The 18,636-nt window shown below is 44.3% G+C and overlaps 1 gene segment (V, D, J or C); it reads left to right on the top strand.

Moving 5' to 3' along the window:
• LOC129087220 (immunoglobulin lambda variable 5-37-like) overlaps positions 1-18,636 on the top strand; it is a 48,913-nt gene that overhangs the window by 1,138 nt on the left and 29,139 nt on the right.

Consider the following 18,636-nt stretch of genomic DNA (forward strand, 5'->3'; position numbering starts at 1 on the left):
GGTCCCCTCGCCCAAAGTGTGAAGTGCAGCAGGAGGCCAGCCGGTGGGCGGGGTGCTGTCGGGCGTGGGGGGATTGAACAGAAAGCGAAAGGACGCATGGACACGGACACCCGTGTGGTGACTGCTGTGGGAAGGAGGGTGTGAGGGGAGTAAAAGGAAATGGGAAAAAGTAGAATAAAGAGTAAATGAAACAAACAAACAAAAAAAACCAAACAAAATTCCAATGTGTGAAGTACAATTTTTGGCCGATGTACGTGCGCAGTTAACTTTTTGAGATTTTACACATTGCATATAAGATATTTTACATTTATTTCATTAATTCTCTTAGTGTTTTTCAAGCCTGAGAGGCAAAGATGAATAAACATATGACAAAGTCTCGGACGCTGGGAGCCTGCGTGTTTGTGTGGGTCCTAGAGAACCGACGGGGCAGTGGGCGGGTGAGGCGCAAACAGTGAGGACAGAAGGCACGACGACACCGTGAACAAATTACCTGGCCAGGGCAAGGTGGCTGTTTGAACGCCTGCTCACATTTCACTGAATAGGCGTCTGGTAGGTCACCGGTTGTCATTGGAGACTAATACACAGCTCAAAACCCACCATGTGATCCACGAAATGTAATATTCAACCCGTCTACGCAACGTCGCACAAAGGTCTTTGGCTGGAACTCACGAAGGAAGAACCATGGAGTTGAAATCTCTCTGGGAACAAAGACAGGATCCTGTCCTGTGACGTGGGTGAAGGAAGCTGATAAATATATGTCTGAGGACATGTGTGCTGGGTGGACTTTCTTCCACTCAGACATGTCATCCATGAACCTCGACTGCAAACATCGGATGCCTTGTTCCTCTCTTACTTTCTGAATCAGTACAGTAATCCATTAAGTAACCATTCCAGAGATCACAACACGCATCCAGTTATGGGACAGTAGTTGGAACCCAGTGCTCTCCCGTGCAAATGTTTGTGGACAGAAATGCATATATATGCTACGACACGTGCCGATGAAGGGACATGGTGTGTGGGTCTGTTTCCAAAGTCAGTGCGGGAGCAGAAGGAGCAACACGGAGGGTCGAAGATTAAGCAAGGGGAGCGCGGTGGATGGAGGTTGAGGTGGTAAATCGATGCAGGTGGTTCTTGGAACTCTCTCTATAGTGTGTGTAACTTCACCATGTCGTCTTTAATTCTTTAACTCTGTCTGCGATGTGATGTGAGCGCCCTGCTACTAAGAACCACTCAGAACTGCCAAAGTGTATGTTGTCACCATGATTTCAAGTTTAACCCTGTTTCCTTCCAAAGGACAGAGGAGGAGTCACCTTGGACAGCATGAAGGGACAGGAGACAGGGTAGAAGGAAGAGGGAAGCGGGGGACGCTGGAGGTCTGAGAGCACGTGGAAGAGCCGTGGGGGGGACATGGGGGTGTGGCGGCCACCCATGAAGCCTCCGAAGGGGGGCCAGGGAGCTGGGGTTCCGTGCAAACAGCACTGAGGGGTCACTGAGGGTTTAAGCAGGAGGCGAGCTGCCTGAGCTGGATGAGAAAGGCCCCTCGAGTGCCTCGAGGACACAGAGCCAAGGGAGCAAGTGATCCTGGTCCCAGTCATTTCCTAAGAGGCCCTGGGAGTCCGGAAGCGTGGGGGCCGTGGGGCATGGGCACAGTCAAAGCAGAGCTGGATGCGGGCACAGAGGGAAGTGATGGTCTCTGCCTCCAACGGCCCAGCCAGTCAGCACATCTGCAAACGCGTCGCACCTGCTATTATCCTGCTACTACAGTGAGACAGTGAGAAAGAGCATTAAGGTAGGAAAATTCTCTTTAAAATATATACCAATTTTATGGCACCTAAGATTTAATCCTAATACAAAACACATGACAATGGCATGCGGAACACAAGAATTAAAAAAAGAGTAAACTAAGAATTAATGTTAATTCCTAAAATGAATGAACAAGCTACACTTTCCGCTGTTAAATGTGAAGCCTTCCAAAGCCATTCTCTTTACCATCATTTAATCAAATCGAGTCTATGAAAACTGTACATGTACCACGTGACTGGAAATGTTTGCCGAGGTGGCCTCCTCTGCACATGCCTCTGAGTGTGTTCCGGGAAATTTCTGTGAACAGCCCACACGAGCCCTTCTAACCAGATGAATGGTCCCAGGGTCTGCGATTTGGACATAAGGTCACTTGGCATTTACTTTTGTAACAACTTCACTGGAGGTGAAACAAGTTGATTTGTCACTTATGTATATGGCAATATATTTATCCACTGATTTAGTTTGCCTAAATGTAAAGGCGGTGCAAAAATAGTGCTAGCCACAGGGTTATTGTACAGATTAATGAGTAATATATGTGAAGAGATTCAAACTGTGCTTGATACAGCATGGTAACTGCCTAAGACGTTGTATTATTACAGCAGATAGTTAATACAAAAAAGTACATGATTATTATTCCCCGTCTTTTGAAAACCACTTTTTAATGAGGCTGAAACAGCCAAGACAACGTGAATCACGGTCAAGGAATCATGTTGTATCTTATGTATATGAGCATCCAGGGCATCCTGTTTGTCTTTTGAATCTACTTCAGTCAGTGTGTAAATGGCGCTGGAGTCTATGTGGCTCTTTGCGTTCGGTTTATTCACTACAGAGAATCTATCCAAGCATCTCCTGGTTACAACGCAAAGTGGGCAAACATGCACATATCTTCATTTTACAGAGAGGATGGTGAACTGCAGGGGACGCGACTTCTCCTTGTTGTGGCAGAAACACATGAGGGACATAGAATTGAAACCTAGCAACTGGATTCAAGCTCAGATTCTCCAAACACGTTGATCTTTCTACCTTCCTTTCTCTCTAAAATCAGTGAATAACCCTCTGCTAGGATTTAGCAAAAAAAAAACTTTTTTCATTTTAGAAAAGTATAGCGATATGCCCTCTTTCTGTTGCAGTGTGTTTTTACTGCGTTTTCATCTCAAACTGTAAAAAAAATGTTCTGCTCTGAAAAAAAGAGATCCAGCCTGGCGGCTGTGTTCTGAGACCTGATGTTTGCAAACCTGCATACCTTAAGGAGGCTGCTGAAATGCTCCTGCTGAGACAAAGAAGGGAGATAGCAAAGAAGTGGTGTCTCCACATGTGCTTTAAAGCAGCGTCTGAGGAGACCAGAAATATCATGAGAAGGACTTCTTGGTGGGGGCCAGGATTGGGCTACTTAGCTGCAAATCTTGCTGGTTGTGATGAGCTGGCCTCAAACCCATGGGCATAAAGAAATTTGTGTTCTTCAGGGGAAGAGAAGGACAGGCCGTGAATTGAGTTTGATAAACCTCATGAGTTGTTTTTCTTGAAGCGAGGGAGTGCTAGTCAGTAACCGAAGTTTGAAATATCTACAAAGGAACCACCCTCGTCTTTCTGCTGCAACGACGATACGACACGGTTAAAGCACATTCACGTCGTGAAGACCCACCTCCATTTCTAACGTTCTCTAGATGTCTGCAATGCCAAGCCTAGTTCTTAGGGAGGGAGGGTGGAGGCTCAAAATTCCGATGTTGCTGTCTGTCTCGAAGGCGGTTCAGCAGCGCTCGCTTAGGACATGTCCCCCTTTATCCCATGGGGAGTTAGACTGATTGTTTCCCCTTCATGACCTTAACTCGTGTGCGTCCCTACTCTGATGTCACAGAATTCAGAACCTGAGAGCCCCAGACGGCTTCACCCCCGGGTGCAGCGAGCACAGTGTGGCCCCCGCAGCGGGCAGGGGCCGACCTCACGGCTGCTAGTCCGGGCTCTCCGCGGGATCGGGGCTCCGGCCCGCACCTGCTGGAAGAGCGGGTTCACAGCTGAGCTCAGTTTATGGTTAAGCAGTTCTCATTTTGTTCTGAAACCCGATTTCCTGAAACTTCCTCCCATGGGCCCCAGTTCCTTCCTGTTGACTTCACCTTAGTTTTTTACTGTTTGAGATAGCTTTCCTGGGTGCCAGAAGGACTAAGGTGCCTCCTGCCTCTGAGGCCTGGTCTCCCTTTGGTCTGGATAGGAAGGTGTTGGATATGGACATGGAGCAGCCATGGTTTTATGGGGTAAGATTAACCTTTGAGTCTGAGCAATGTGCCTGGGATAGAGGCGACAATGTAAACTTCCTTTGTAAGGGAACTAGAAGGGGCCTGGCGGTGCAGTGTCTTTGAATTACTTCTGTAATATTATTATGGTCACTATTGTTTAAGAGGTTTGCTTTCACAGCAGTGTGAGGAGTGAAGGGGAGGGGCTTCCGCTGCACTTGGGGGTGGCTCTCAGCAGGGGAGAGGCAGCACTGACAGGGTCCAGAACCAGGCGGCTGAGGATGGGAGATTTAGGGAATACACAAGATACTGAGATATTCAGAAACTGTTAGAAGAGGAAATCCTGTCCTATATAGTGAATGTTTATGTGTCCCCAAAATTTCTATGTTGAAGCCTCATGCCCAATGTGATGTTATTTGGACATGCGCCTTTGGGAAGTGATTATATCATGAAGTTAGAAATCTCATGAGTGTGATTAGGCTCCTGATTAAAAAAAAAGAGAGCCCTCACCCCCTTGAGCCATGTGACAACACAGTGAAAAGATGGCTGTCTAAGGACCGGGAAGTGGGTCGAAATCTGCCGGCACCTTGATCTTGGACTTCCAGCCTGCAGATCTGTGGGAAATATATTTCTGTTGTTTATAAGCTACCCAGTCTATGTTATTCTATTATAGCAGACAATCTGGAAAAGATTACAAATCAAAGGGTGAGGGGGTTTTAACTGTTGTGATTTGCGTGTTAGACGAAAATGTGTCTCCCTGGGTGCTGAGGTCTGGGATATTTGAGTTACGCACCAAAATCTGTTTTATAGCAACCTGGGCAAGCATACAATTTCAGAACATTTTGGTAGTAAATTAGACATTTTTCATTCACAGAAAACTCTCTTAAATCACAAGACTTTGCAATACAATGCTATGAGGGTCACATTAAAGTTTTCTTGTGAAGGTGTTGGCAGGATTAGGCCTCGTGAAGATGACCTTGGACTCCTGAGGCGACTGGGTTTTGTGTGTCTGGCTTTCTCTCTGCACATTGTTCCTGAAAGAGCTCATTCCCTCCTGGACTTATCCACTGTCACACATGTATTACTCATGGGGTATATAATTTAATGTATGATTATATATATTATACTATTATATAATATATAATAATACATTATTATATATTACATATTATAAATAATTTAATATATAATTATATAGTATTCTATTATTATAGAATAACTAATATTCTGTATTTATTAGTTATGGGATGATGGAGTTATGCACGATGTACAGAGTTGCTAAATGAGCGGCTCTTGGTGTGACTCTTCAGCCTCGACCTCCCGGTGGGAAACCATAGCCCCTTCCCTCAGGAACTCAGAATGAAGTTTATTTCTCCTTAGTACCCACAGGTACCCAGCATCAATGCCTGGAAAAATGACTAATGATTTTTTTTGTTAAATAACGACATTAAAGTTACTACTCTCACTAACCACCTGGCTGACCTTGATGAACTCGCTTTGACTCTTAGGTCTCTCACCCAAAGTGAGGGACATGAAAATTTTATTACTAAGGTAATTTCTGGCTCAGTGTATAAAGTGTTACTTCAAGCAATGGTCTTATCTACCTTTTTTATCTGATAAAGTAGAAAGGGCACCTAATTGTCTTTCAGGAAAGTGTTGGATGTTTCAATTGACAGGTAAGGAAGCTGGGTAGGATGGCTTTTGATATCTGTATCTACACCTATGTCTACATCTACATCTACGTCTTTGTCTACGTCTATGTCTATGTCTATGTCTATATTTAGCTTCTTTGGTTTTAATCAGTTCATGCTATGTCTATACAACATAAAGTGCATTGGAAATTAATTCCACTCCTCTGCCTTGTCAGGCAGAATCAAGGATGTAGTTTCTGGGAGCTGCATCAGGCAAAGGTTTGGGCAAAATGAGGAATGGGATGAGTCCCTGATCTTCGATCATTGCCTTTTACTTTGCTACCTCCTTAAGCTTCTTAGATTTGTGTATTTGGTTCTAGGGAGCCTGTTCCTCTGGCCTAAATGCCCTTAGCTCTCCAGCTCTCCCTCTTATTCTCCAAAGGAAATGCTGAGTTGTTGCCAAATGATTTCTTAATTGTATTGTCCCCCAGAGAAAATGGCAGCTGCCTTTCCCCCAGAAACATGTAGCTTTCTTTTGACTTTGGCATGTGGGTGATGACAGAAATATACCAGGCTTATGCATGCTACCATCTAAGGACACAACGGGTGAAAAACCCACCTACCAGAGCATTTGACACTTGAGTCAGGGAAAGGCAACTTGAGCTGAGAGAAGCCCTGTGAGAAACGCTTTCTCACCTATGTGGGAAAGGCTGCTCAGAACTGTAAACCAGTAAGATGTCTACTCTTCTAGCTAATTCTCCCATGGAGGAAATGGGAATTCTTTCAGCTCATTTGATGGTTGGGTGAAAAAATGATAGCATATCGATGATGTGGGAGTAACTTTTCACCATGAGATAAAGGTCTGTGGTTCCTTGTCCTTGGAAGTTTGGCTACGACTGGGAGACCAATTGCACCTAGCTGCAGGTAGGAGGGCAAAGCCATTTGCCAAGGATGTATTAGGTTGGCAAAAAGTCCGCTTAGTTTTTTCTGTAAAATGAAAGATGCATTTTTCATTTTCATATATAATTTTATTGATTTGAATATTTTGAGTATGTCGGCTATCTCCCGCTATTGGCTACTAGTGGGTAGAAGCCAGGGGTGCTGCTAAACACCTTCCAGTGCATAAGACAGCCCCACAGCAAAGGATCATTTGGCCACAATGTCAATAGTATCAAGAAATTTCACAAACCACTTTTGACATGTTCAATCCGTCACAGCACCTTCTCCATACACTGCACAAATCTCTTTTGACGTTTCAGTTGTGTTTTCACCTTTCTTGAAATCATAAAGCATAATATGCTGAACATGTTGCACATTTTCTTCCATCTTCAATATTAAAATGGCTGCTCCAAAATTCACCAATTTTGATAAGTTTTTTAAACGCACGCTGACATGACAGCTATCCAATATAATCTAACAAAATTGTTTCAAATGAACTTAAAACAACTAAACATTACTAGAACCATTGTGTGGGAAAAACAAACTTTTTGGCCCACTCAATTTTTACTCAGAGGCAGTGGGTAGTATGCAGAGAGAATGTGTTATCAATGGGCTCTTGGGAAGGAAATTCTCTGTTCAGGAAGTTACTGCATTTAACCCTCGGGACCAGCCTCAGAGTGACCATGAAAAGATTTGAAACTCTAGATGAGACTCCTTGAAACCAAAGGCTCATGTGGCCCCATTTAAGTGGTAGTTTAACATTCAAAACACAGAATCCACAACCCCACAATAGAGCCTAGGAAAAATGAAACTATTTCAATTGTGCTATTTTGAGAATATTAAGAGGGGGAATTAAACAGTACTAATTAAAGTATCCATTCTTCTCTTCAATTATCTAGTTTCTCCAGCCTCTCCCAAGATTCTCATTTCCCAATCTAGAATATTCTATGTCCTTGGCAATAATCATCTTCCTGTAGGCACAAAGGAGAGGGCTGCTTTTTTACTAGGAGGCAGATTCCATACCGCACTCACTCTAAGATTTCTGGCAAGAAACGTAAGTGGTAGCCTTGGCTGGGTAGCTCAGTTGGTTAGAGCATTGTCCCGCTATGCCGAGGTTGCAGGTTTGGTCCCCGGTGAGGGCACATACCAAAATCTACCAGTGAATGCATGGGTGGGTGGGACAACAAATCAGTGTTTCTCTCTCTCACCCCGCCCCCCAATTCCTCTCTCTCTCTCTCAAATCAATAAATAAACTTGGAAGACAGTAAACTTGGCCTTGATTTTGCCATCATTTCTTCAGTTTCAGGACCCTGTTGCACCATTGTTCCTCTGATTTTTATTGCAGGAATATATGTGTGTGTGTGTGTGTGTGTGTGTGTATACGTACATTCATACATATATATATATATATGTACACACACACACAACAATTTAGGAGTTTGTTCACTTATTGTAAATTAATGTGTTAGGCCAATGGTTTGCAAATTTGTTCAGGAGATACAATGCCCAGATTTCTCTGGGTAAAAGAAAAAAAAGGTATCATTTTTCATGGTACTTTTTAGAACACCATGAAAAAATGGACATAGTTAATTCTACTGTATGAACTAAGAACATTAAGTTAATAACATAAAATTACAATCTTGAGCATAACTATCCATGAAATAGAAAGTCACCAAATCAACATGGTTAGCTTCTTCCTAGATTTCCATCTTTAATATTTTTTACTATTTATTTCTTTTCTTTTTTAGCCTTTAACACTTGATAGAAGAAGTGCGGGATGGACCAGCACCAAAAATGTGACTCATGTATGTGAGAGGCAAAGATGCTATTGAGAACACATCATCCTGTAAATGAATTTCCTCCTGAAAATGGGGAACACAATCAGTATTTTGTTTTAATGATACAATATCTTTTGTCCAACTTAAAACAGAATCTGAATTGCATGGGAAAATACTTTGATACTCTTTGTGCTGAGTTCTGGGGAGGAATGTAAAGGAAGCTTCTATCCAAAAGATCAGTAAAGTGAAGTCTTTTCTTATTCTGGTAGGTTGATTTGTTTCCTTTTTTTAGGTTACTTCTCTGCAATTTTGGCCTTTTTTTAACTATACTATCTTCTAATCCTTTTTATTAAATGGGTACCTTTCCATCTGTAAATTATGTATGTACTCTGTGGCTTTATTTTTTATCTTTGGTAACACCCTTCTTAAAACTCTCTGCTGTGGTCTGCATGTCCCCTCCCTCCCATTAATTCGTACATTAATATCCTAACTCCCAAAATGATAGTATTAGGAGAAATAGGAGATAGGGCCTTTGGAAGGCAATTAGGTAATGAGGGTGGAGTGCTCAGAAATAGGACTAGTGCAAGGCCTTATAAAACAAGCCGCGGAGAGCTCCGCCCCCCTCCCCCTCCCCCGCCCCCCGCTTCCTGCCAAGTGCAGATAGTGAAAAGATGGCCACCTGAGGACCAGGAAGGGAGCCCTCACCAGACTATCTGCCAGTAATTTGACCTTGGACTTCTAGCTTCTAGAACTGTGAAAAATTACACAAGCCACCTACTTTATGGTATCTTTGTTATAGCAGCCTGAACGGACTAAGACACACTCTCTAGGTTTCTGGGACATTGCTCTTCACGGTACTTATCCCACATCTTTGATTAGGTCATGGTGGCTCCTTGCCTTTTAACCCCCCCTTTCTGGTTAGTTGAGGTCGATGGAGCTTTTATTCCTCTTAAGATCTGACTCAGGTTATCTGTTACTGTGGAACAAACCACCCCAAAGTACTGGCTCAAAAACCCATAACAATCACTTCTTACCTCCGATAGTGCTGAGAGTTGCTGTGCTCAGCTAGATGGTTCTAGCTCAGGGTCTCTGAGCAGCGCGCAGTCGCTCAGTGGCTGGGTCATCGCGTGTGCTGTTTGGGCCATCATGTGTGCAGCCACAGCTCGGGCTTCTCCGGCATCTTTCTCTGGGTCCATGCGACCGTTCCAAGTGCTCTCACCAGCCTGGTGGCTTTGGGGTAGCAGAACTTCTTTACATGACGACTCAAGGCTCCAAATGCACAAGTTTCAAAAGAGAAAGTCAGGTGGCTTCCTTCTTGGTTGCTCTCTCTTGCTCTGTGATCACATGCTTCTAGGAAGGCCAGCTGCTGTGCTGTAAGCAGCCCCATGGGGGCGCCCACGTGCTGAGTAACAGAGGATGGTGGGCATGTCCAGTGAGTGATCGCAACTCTGGCTGACGTCTTAACTGCAACCTCTTGACAGACCCTGAGCCAGATCCACCCAACTACACCTCCCTCAGACTCTTGACACTCAGAAACTCTGAGAAAATAAATTTTTGTTTTAAGCTCTTGCATTTGGGTTAATTAGTTTTGCAGCAATTAATTCAACCTCTATTCTGCCATTCTCCTAATCTTCCAGCTGCCAAGCAGGTGTTCAATCACTGCAAATGAATGAGGGATGAATTAATATGTTATCTTTGCCCTCAGAGGGAGTCCACAGTCTCTCACAGCACACATTTGCTTTTGTTACAGGAACTTTATAGCTGTGTTGATTGTCTCATCTTTTTATAGAATCGATATTTGCCAAAGGCCATTATTTAATCTTCAGCCAATTAAGTCATTGGTATATGCACATAAACACACACACACACAAACACGTTTACCTTATATATACATATTTATGCACACTAGACTGCCATGTATACTTCATGAAAGAAAGGTTTCCCTTTTCTAATAAAATAAGTAGGATGGTGTGTGGTTGGTCTGCCACATCCAGATGTTATTTAGGTCCTAGCATGATTATGCTATAACCTTATAAAAACTTTTCTTTTTTTCTGGCAATTATTTACAAGGCTATTTTGCTATTCATAGTACTTATTTTTTTGCCTATTCACTTCTCACATTTTAAATTCAATTTACTTGGTAATTGGGGGTTATAAAAATATTTTAAAGTAGGCTGATTTTACTACCCAATTACTGGGCTGTGCTTTTGAATTCCCCCATAGAGGATATGCGAGTCTATTAATGTCTGAAAGTAATTTTTATGCCAGTTGATTCTCTGTTAAATGTATTTATTTTGGACCTTAGTGACCACATTATTCCTTCTATTATTTATGTAGAAATGCACTAATAATTCAGTGAAACCTAAGTCAAACCAGAAAAAGTATCTTGCCTGGATTTCTTTTTTGGTAACAAGAGGTAAAAAGGTGAGTAAGACACGCTAGGTAATTTTTCTACATACTTCTCACCTGCTAAAATTCTCAGCCAGGATTGCAGCTGTTTGGGAGGGGCGTCCTTTTCCCTTAGATCCACCAGAGCTCACCCCTGGCCTCTCTTGAGCCCTCACTTACTCCTTTGCAGCCGAGTGACTTATCTGATGTGAGTTTGGGTAAGGATCTGAGCATGTGTGGCTCAGGCCCTTTTTCTACCCCTCCGAAAGCCTAGATCTGGTCTGCTCTTGGCCATGTGGTAAGCTAACAGCTTAGTGCCCTGTTGGGGAGGCCCGAGCTTGGGCAGAGTCACCTGCGACTCGATGGGCATAGCAAAGGCTGTGGCTGACTCACCTCTCTCCTCCCAGAGTTCGCCCCTAAAGGCGAAAGGTTGCTTATTACAACACTGGTACTTTCTGTGCTGAGCGTTTTTCCTGCACAGGAGGCTGCTTGACTCATGCACCCAGACAAGCCCTAGAATTGAGGTCCCTAGAGGGAGCTCTTAAACAAGGACGGAGTGGGAGCTGAGGAACAGCCGTGCTAGACTCAGACACTGAGTCGAGAACTCTCAGAGGTTGCTTTCTGCTTTCTCCCAGGGCTCCAAGGGGGCCTGAGCTCGGGCTGCGCGCAGGGATCACTGGCTTTAGAACGTCTTCCTGGCTGGCTTTCCTCCCTTCCCTCTCACTCCCCACTTTTCTGCTTGCATTAATTCCCAAATAAATGACTTGCAGTTAAATCCTTGCCTTTGGTCTGGCGTCTGGGTGAATCTGTTCAGGGTGCATTATGAGGAACCACCGTTGACTCCCACCTAAGTCACATCCTCCACCAGCTCGTGAGTGATAAAGCTGACATTTCCAGTCCCAGCTGCCTGACTTCTATCTATCTCAGTTAGTTAGAGCTCAGGGGGTTGTAAATGGTTTATACAACTGGGCCTCCTTCTCAAATCCCCATGACTTTTACTTTTCTACCTCTCCTATTTCCTTGCAATAAAATTTAAAATATGAAATTAAGCCTTAGAAACAGTCATTAAGTAAATTTGGCCGACAACCCACTCTGTTTCTGCTAAAGGCATAGAGAAAAAAAATACATATATCCATTTTCTGTTTTGTTTACAGTGGTATAGTCATATTACAAATTTAATCTCCTTACGTAGAAAATTGGAAAAAAAATTGCTTTTGTTGACAGTATTGAATTTTTTTTTCCGTTGCACAGGCACATTCCTATTTGTTTCTTTACCTTTATGTGGTAGTTTTCTTTGAAACTTGAAACACTTGAAACTTTGAAAAACTTGAAGATGTTTTTAATAGAGCATGGATCTTTGTTTACTTGTTCATAGAGCTGACTCAGAAAAAATTACATATGGGAAGTTAATGGGCAAGCGCGGGTTCATTGCTGAGCCTTGATCTCTCCATCTATAAAATGGACATGGATTTTCTTTTTTTTTAACCTACAAACAGGATTCCTGTTAATATCAAATATGGATGAAAGTGTTGTCTTATAAGCATAAAGTGGTATACAAATATTGGTTTTTATCTCCTCAGGAAGAATTTTGTTTTTGAGGCAAAGAGAGGTAGCTAGTTCTCACAAATATGGCTAATTCAAAAGTCCAGGGAAGGCCCCCACAAGGACACAGTGACTTCTGAAGTAGACAGATGTAAAATTTCCTGGGGGGTGCCAATCTATGCTAAGCAGAGTCCACTTAGGTCCAGTACAGGTGAAAGGGAGCGAATTGTTTTTACTTGAATCTTTGTGGCAGAGGCAATTCCCCAAATAGGAGAACCTTCCCTAAAATTGCCAGTAAGAATCCGAAGCAAGATGATTTTCTTAGGGAGTGTGGGAAAGCCAGCTAAAAGTCCTTGGAATGAATCAGTAGCTGTGAGCCTCCAATAGCTGTTCATTTCCCACGATGCTCGTGCTGATCCCAGGTGAGAACATACCTGACAGTCAAGTTTATCAAGGTCATTTTGCCATCTGCTGCGTGTCTGACCGATAGAAACTATTGTTCTTCCTCTCAAATGTGGCGTTAGTTAACTAAAATAGATATTCTCTGATACAAGGAGAAAAATTGGAAGTTCATTTATTACAGTGTTCACGAACTTCTTTGATATTTGTGCATTTCTGTATTTGCTGTTGCTATCATTTAATCTTAAACATGTCCAGAATGTTGTCTCCTAGTGCAGATTTAGGCAAGCTACTTAAAAACAGAACAAACCCCCCAAACCCAAGGATTTATTTTCTTGCTTTCACTGACACCTGGTGGCCTCTCGTGCTCTGTGGGGAAAGAAAGCCAGTCTAGGTTGTACGTGGGCTGGACAGCAGCTTGGTGTCTTCTGACTGTATAATGTCCCCAGGTCTTAGAGAACCTTGACTTTCTCATTCAAGTTGTAGATCCCATCTCGAGCTCTTCACTGTGACCATCCAGCTTCCTCATCACTTTTCCAATGACAGGCTGCACTTCTTTGCTAAGGATGTTCAGTATTAGGATTTTTATTTCTGCTAAGGTTAAATTTACTTCCTACTTTATATGGTTTTTAACCTCTCCTCCCATACAGCTCCTGGTGTTTTCCTTTAACAGAATTTCACTTTTATCATTCGGGAAAGAAATGGAGGCCAGATGGTCCCGAAGGTGTGTTGGATATTCTAGATTGTGATCTCCCTTCTGAGCTGTAGACTTGGAGTGTGTGCTGAGGGAGCAGAAGACTTAGAGCTACAGCATTCAGTGTTCACTCTGCCTGCAGGTGTCTTTGCCCACGTGCCCACAGGGCCATAAAAGAATGTGTCTTGGAAGGTGAAATTGAGCTGGTGCAGAAATAGCCCATTCTAAGTCTGTGAGCATTCTAGGATACCAAAAAATTACCTTTATTCTCTTCCAAGAGCAAATAAGTAAAAACCTAATTCAGGGTAAGCAAATAAAATGATTAGTTTTTAAATCAAGCACTAATCATTCCCAAAGCCCAGGTCTTCCTGGTTGGAAACCAAGGCAAAATCAGAGGCTTCCTCCTACCCCTGTCCAAACCTACGCCTTGGGCGGGCCCTGGAGAGGGCTGAGTCTGCAGAGCAGATGTCGGCTGACTTGACCAGCTGTGTGGAGGATCTCGGGCTGCCCTACAGCCTCGTGACAGTTCACGTAGGAAAAAGATGTTCCCATGTGAATGGACTTAAGTAGGAAGGCTATATAATAGCCTCAGAATAGTGATGTCTAAAAGGGATGCAGGCCAAAACGAAAACTCAGTCATGGTTAGTAGGTACCCCACAACATCGCTGGCTCTGTGTGAAGGCCACAGTTGTCGCTGTGTCTGTTTCCACTCCATTCCAGTAGTCTGGAGCATCTGACAGAGTGTGGGAATAGCCAATAGGTAAGGAGCTGTATGCATTAATGACTCATGTGGATGCATCGAAGATTGGCATTACTTTGCAAAGTGGCGAGAGGCTGGCAAAAATTTAGTCCCTAGTTACGGAGAATTCATATATATATATATATGTAAGTAGGATGACCTGGTAAGCATTGACAAAAGAAGTACTACTTAGGAACTCAAGGAGAATTTGAATAGAGTAGAGGAAAAGGATATACCTTTTTCCTCCAGAGGCTTACACTTAGGACTAAAATTAGTGCCAAGTCACAAACTGTCCATGTGCCCAGCACTGTGCTGGATGTTTGCTATGGGAGGATTACTGTCAGTTTTTCCTTTAAAGGGTATATAGTAAGGTTCTCCAGAGAAACAAAACCAATAGGACATATACAGAGAGATATATAAGAGGAGATTTATTACAGGAATTGTCTCTCAGGGTTGTAGAGGCTGAGAAGCCCCACGGTGTGCCATCTGCGAGCTGGGGAACCAGCGAAGGCGGCGACAGGGTTCAGTCCAAGTCTAAATGCGTGAGAATTAGGGGAGTTGATGGTTTAACTCCCAGTATGAAGCCTAAGGCCTGAAACTGAGATGGGGAAGGTGGGTACTGGTCTAAGTCCTGGAAGGCCCCAAACTCAGGAGCTCTAGAGTCTAAAGGCAGTAGAAAAAGGGCATCCCAGCTCAGGGAGTCAGGGGGAGGGAGGGAGGAAGGGAAGGACAGAGGGGGAGGTGGGGGTGGAGAGAGAATGAATGAATTCCGCCTCCTCCTGCTTTTCAGTTCTTTTTCCAGCCTTCCAGGAATGGGAGACGCCCACCCCGTGAGCGAGAGCAGAACCTCTTTCCTCAGAAGCTCACTATACTGACTCAAGTGCTAATCTCTTCTGGAAACACCCGTGCAAACACACTCAGAAATAATGTTTTACCAGCTATCTTGGTATTCCAAGCTTGGTCAAGTTAAAATATAAAATTAACTATCACTAAGGGCCTCAGAGTCCCTGACTTTTAACACACATTTTTTTTTTCCTACTTTTCATGGGAAACGTTGGATTAATAAACTCTGCTCATTGTTTAATCTTCTTGTAATGGGGCACAGCCAGGGACCCCTCAAAGGGTATTTGTAACAGGGTTCAGAAAATGGGGTGTCCAAGAAAAACATATTCTCCCCACCCCAAGGCGGGCCGTCATGGGGGATGGGAGCCTTGAGCAGGGCCATTGAGAGTCATTTTGCATATCAATAACAGGATAGTTTCATTCCTCCTGTGCAAAGAGGGTTATTTTGCATATCACCAAAGCTAATCAGGAAGGTTTAAAAGACTTAATACAGAATGTAACTGGGAGAGAGGAAAGAGAGGAGACGGGGACCTGCAGGAGAGACAAAGAGACACGGACTCTGGGGAACAGTGTGAAGACCACGTGGGAAGAAAGACGGGAGAAAGGACTCTTCCTAGTGGGCCAGGAGAAGGTGCCACAAGGTTATGGGTTAAGAGCTGGAGTTGACGGCGACGCAGCGGATGGTGCTGAGACCCGCGAGAGGCCTGCCGAGCCGAGCCCCGGCCTTCTGTTCTTTTTCTTCTGAAGGACGGTGCCCCTGACAGGCCTGACTGGGCCAAGGGGGGAAGGCAGGACGGTGTGTGCGCTGGTGGTTGTTTGAAAGAGATTTTGAGATTTAAGGGCAACATTTAGCCATAAATCAAACCTGTATAACTTTTGAATAAATAGTTCCTTTCCTTTTCACCAAACTCTGCCATTCAGAGCCATAACTCCAAGGGCGGGCAAAGGACCTACAGCCGAGGGGCCCTGGGGAGCGGGGGTCGTTGTTTCAGCAACAGCATCTGGTCGCTCACGCCTCCGCCACCACCACAGGTCCTTTTGTTTGGTAACATTCTTAATTCACTGTAAAAGAAATTCTACATATCACACATGGGAGAAAGCATGTTGACTTTATAAAATTTCTGGGATTAAACTCTGTCCAAAAAATGTGCATGCTGTTTAGTGGTTCTGCAACAGAGAGCAGTGCCCATGACTCAAAAGAATTGTGATCATGATACGGAGAGGTGATTAGACCGCTGGAGAAGTAGGGAGTAGGAGAAGGTTGCTGAGGCAATGAATGGTAGAAGTCGAGGCCAGGATTGGCTGAGAAACTGAGTGCCTCCAGAGCGCATGGAATTATGGGCAAGAAGATCTGAAATAAAAGAAAGGCTCTTTGGCCCTTGGGGTGGCTGCCTCTGGCTCTCCGGCCCTCTCTTCCTCGAGGACGCCGGGATGATCACACTGCAGCTGCCTGCATTTCCCAACGGGCGGTATTTTGGATGGGAAGGAATGTTGGGCGCAGCCTAGGATTGGGCTGGCCTGGCAGAGGGTGGCAGGGTTATTCTTTGGGTGCTTAAGAGGGCACGGGCTCTGAGGTGGAAGCCTGCCATTCATCCAAAATTTGTATGTTGTTTTAGTTTGTAAACTAACTTTAAATTAAAAACAGGGGGAATGATAGGATAGCCCAGGAGTTTAGCCTTATTTGATAGGCTTAAGTGATTACTTGATAGACTTAAGTGATTAACGCTCTAAGAGTTAAAGAGTTTAGCCTTAATTGATAGGCCTAAGTGACTAATTCACATGGAAAGCTGATGCCAAAATTGTGAAGCTTTTGAATAAAGACTGTTTCCTTATCACCAAGCTTTGCCTCTGGAATTTTGCCTAGAGAGTGGCAGGGGGAAGCAGGATCCCAATTACTGTTGGTAACAATCAGCACAGTCTGAAGCCCAGGAGATTTCAAAAGGAGGAAGCTCTTCCTCATCTATGGAAGCTGTTGTCTGGTTGACCCTGGATTGTATGCAAGCCTTCGGGGCCCTGGGTGGGGGAGAGACACCTCCTGCTCAGAGCAGAAGCACAGCTGGCGTTTTCTGGGTGCTGCTTGGCCCACATTTTGTCAGGCATAAAGGGACAGCAAAGACCTTTTGGCTGGTCTCTCCCATTGTCTTAAATTTTCATTTCTTTGTGATTATACAATATAAATAAGGTCCTGCCTAAAATGAGGAGGCGTCTCTAATTTTGCAAAGTTCCTGAAGTGTTTGGAACAGTTTCGGCAGATACTAAAAAAAGTGCTGGAGAGATACACTTGAAAATGCCTGTTCCTACAACAGCTCAAAGTCTGTTAGAATGTCCTGCCTGTGCTGGAGCAAAGAAGGTACACATCACAGGCTGAATACCTGGCCAAGAGGTTCTCTATTCAGGAGGAAGCAACAGAGGCACAGCCACTGGTATCCTGCTGGAAACCAACTGAATTCTCACTGCCCTTCCCCACATCTCCCTTGAGCTTTTCCCAAGAGACAAGGCCGGTAAATCTCCCTGACTTTCTGTCTCCAAATCAGCCATCCCTCACCAGAGGACATTGTCTTGAAAACAGCTATCCCCTGGACACCCAGGGCAGATCAGCAGGGCGACACACCCTCCCCAGGGGTCGGCTAGACACACTTAAAAACCCTTCTACCGTTTCCCTTGCTGCTGCAGTCTGCTCCGAATCAGCCTGCCTGTTGGTGATAAGGGCAAGATGACTTAAGAGGAGCAGCCTAGCCAGAGACCCCTCCCAGGTTAACTGTTAATCATTGCTTATCTGTTCCTGTAGCCCGTTTTCACATCCCTTCCCCCGCCTGGGTAGCACATCAATCTCATCAATCTCCCACCTGAGTGCTAATCCCTTCCCCCACCTGGGAAGCCCATCCGTTTCCTGCCGGAATGCTAGGGCTTATAAACCCCTATCTAACCCCGATTCGGGGCTCAGAATTTGGAGACTGCCCCCTCTGAGCCCACGCGTGTGAATAAAGGCTTACTCCGTTCCCTGACTCATGTCTTGAGTCTGGCTTTCCGTAACATTGGCAGTGTCTCACCTTGAAGAAAAGCCCTTAAAATTGGACCTTTTTTGTTCCCGGTCCTTCCTGAGCCACCTTGGCTACCTATCAAAGTCCGTCTTTGTATTGGGCCGACATGCTACTTAAAAGCAGGAACAGCATTCTGTTCATCTTCATGTTTAGCAACTGACACCTCAGAAAGTACCCAATAAATGAGATAAATGGGCAAAAGCTATGGCTATATGGGACAACAGTGGCAGATGGGCCCAGAGGGATAGAATGGGCATGTCACGTAAGGACTTAAACGAACCCTGGCTAATGTGTGGTTGGTTTTAAAAACACAGAATTTAGTTGACTATTTGAGTCTGAGGCTATTATATTAACTTAAAATCCAGACAAGGCATACAAATGGGGAACTTAGGTAAGGAGGCCCCTGTGAGATTTATGAACTCATCTAATATAGTGGGGCAGGAGATAGTCAAGAAGGAAACTCCAGAGGTGCCCCAGGGCTAAGATGAAGAACATAGATAAAGGGCGGAGATGCTCTTCTAGGACTGGTAGTTTTTGCATCTGGAAAAGCATTGAATTCTAGCGAATCAAGAATGCACCTGTGCAGAAGGATCTACCTGACCCCTGCTTCA

Source organism: Pteronotus mesoamericanus, unplaced genomic scaffold, assembly GCF_021234165.1.
Source record: "Pteronotus mesoamericanus isolate MK-2021 breed Mesoamerican mustached bat unplaced genomic scaffold, CSHL_Meso_final scaffold_507, whole genome shotgun sequence".
Classification (NCBI taxonomy): Eukaryota; Metazoa; Chordata; class Mammalia; order Chiroptera; family Mormoopidae; genus Pteronotus; species Pteronotus mesoamericanus.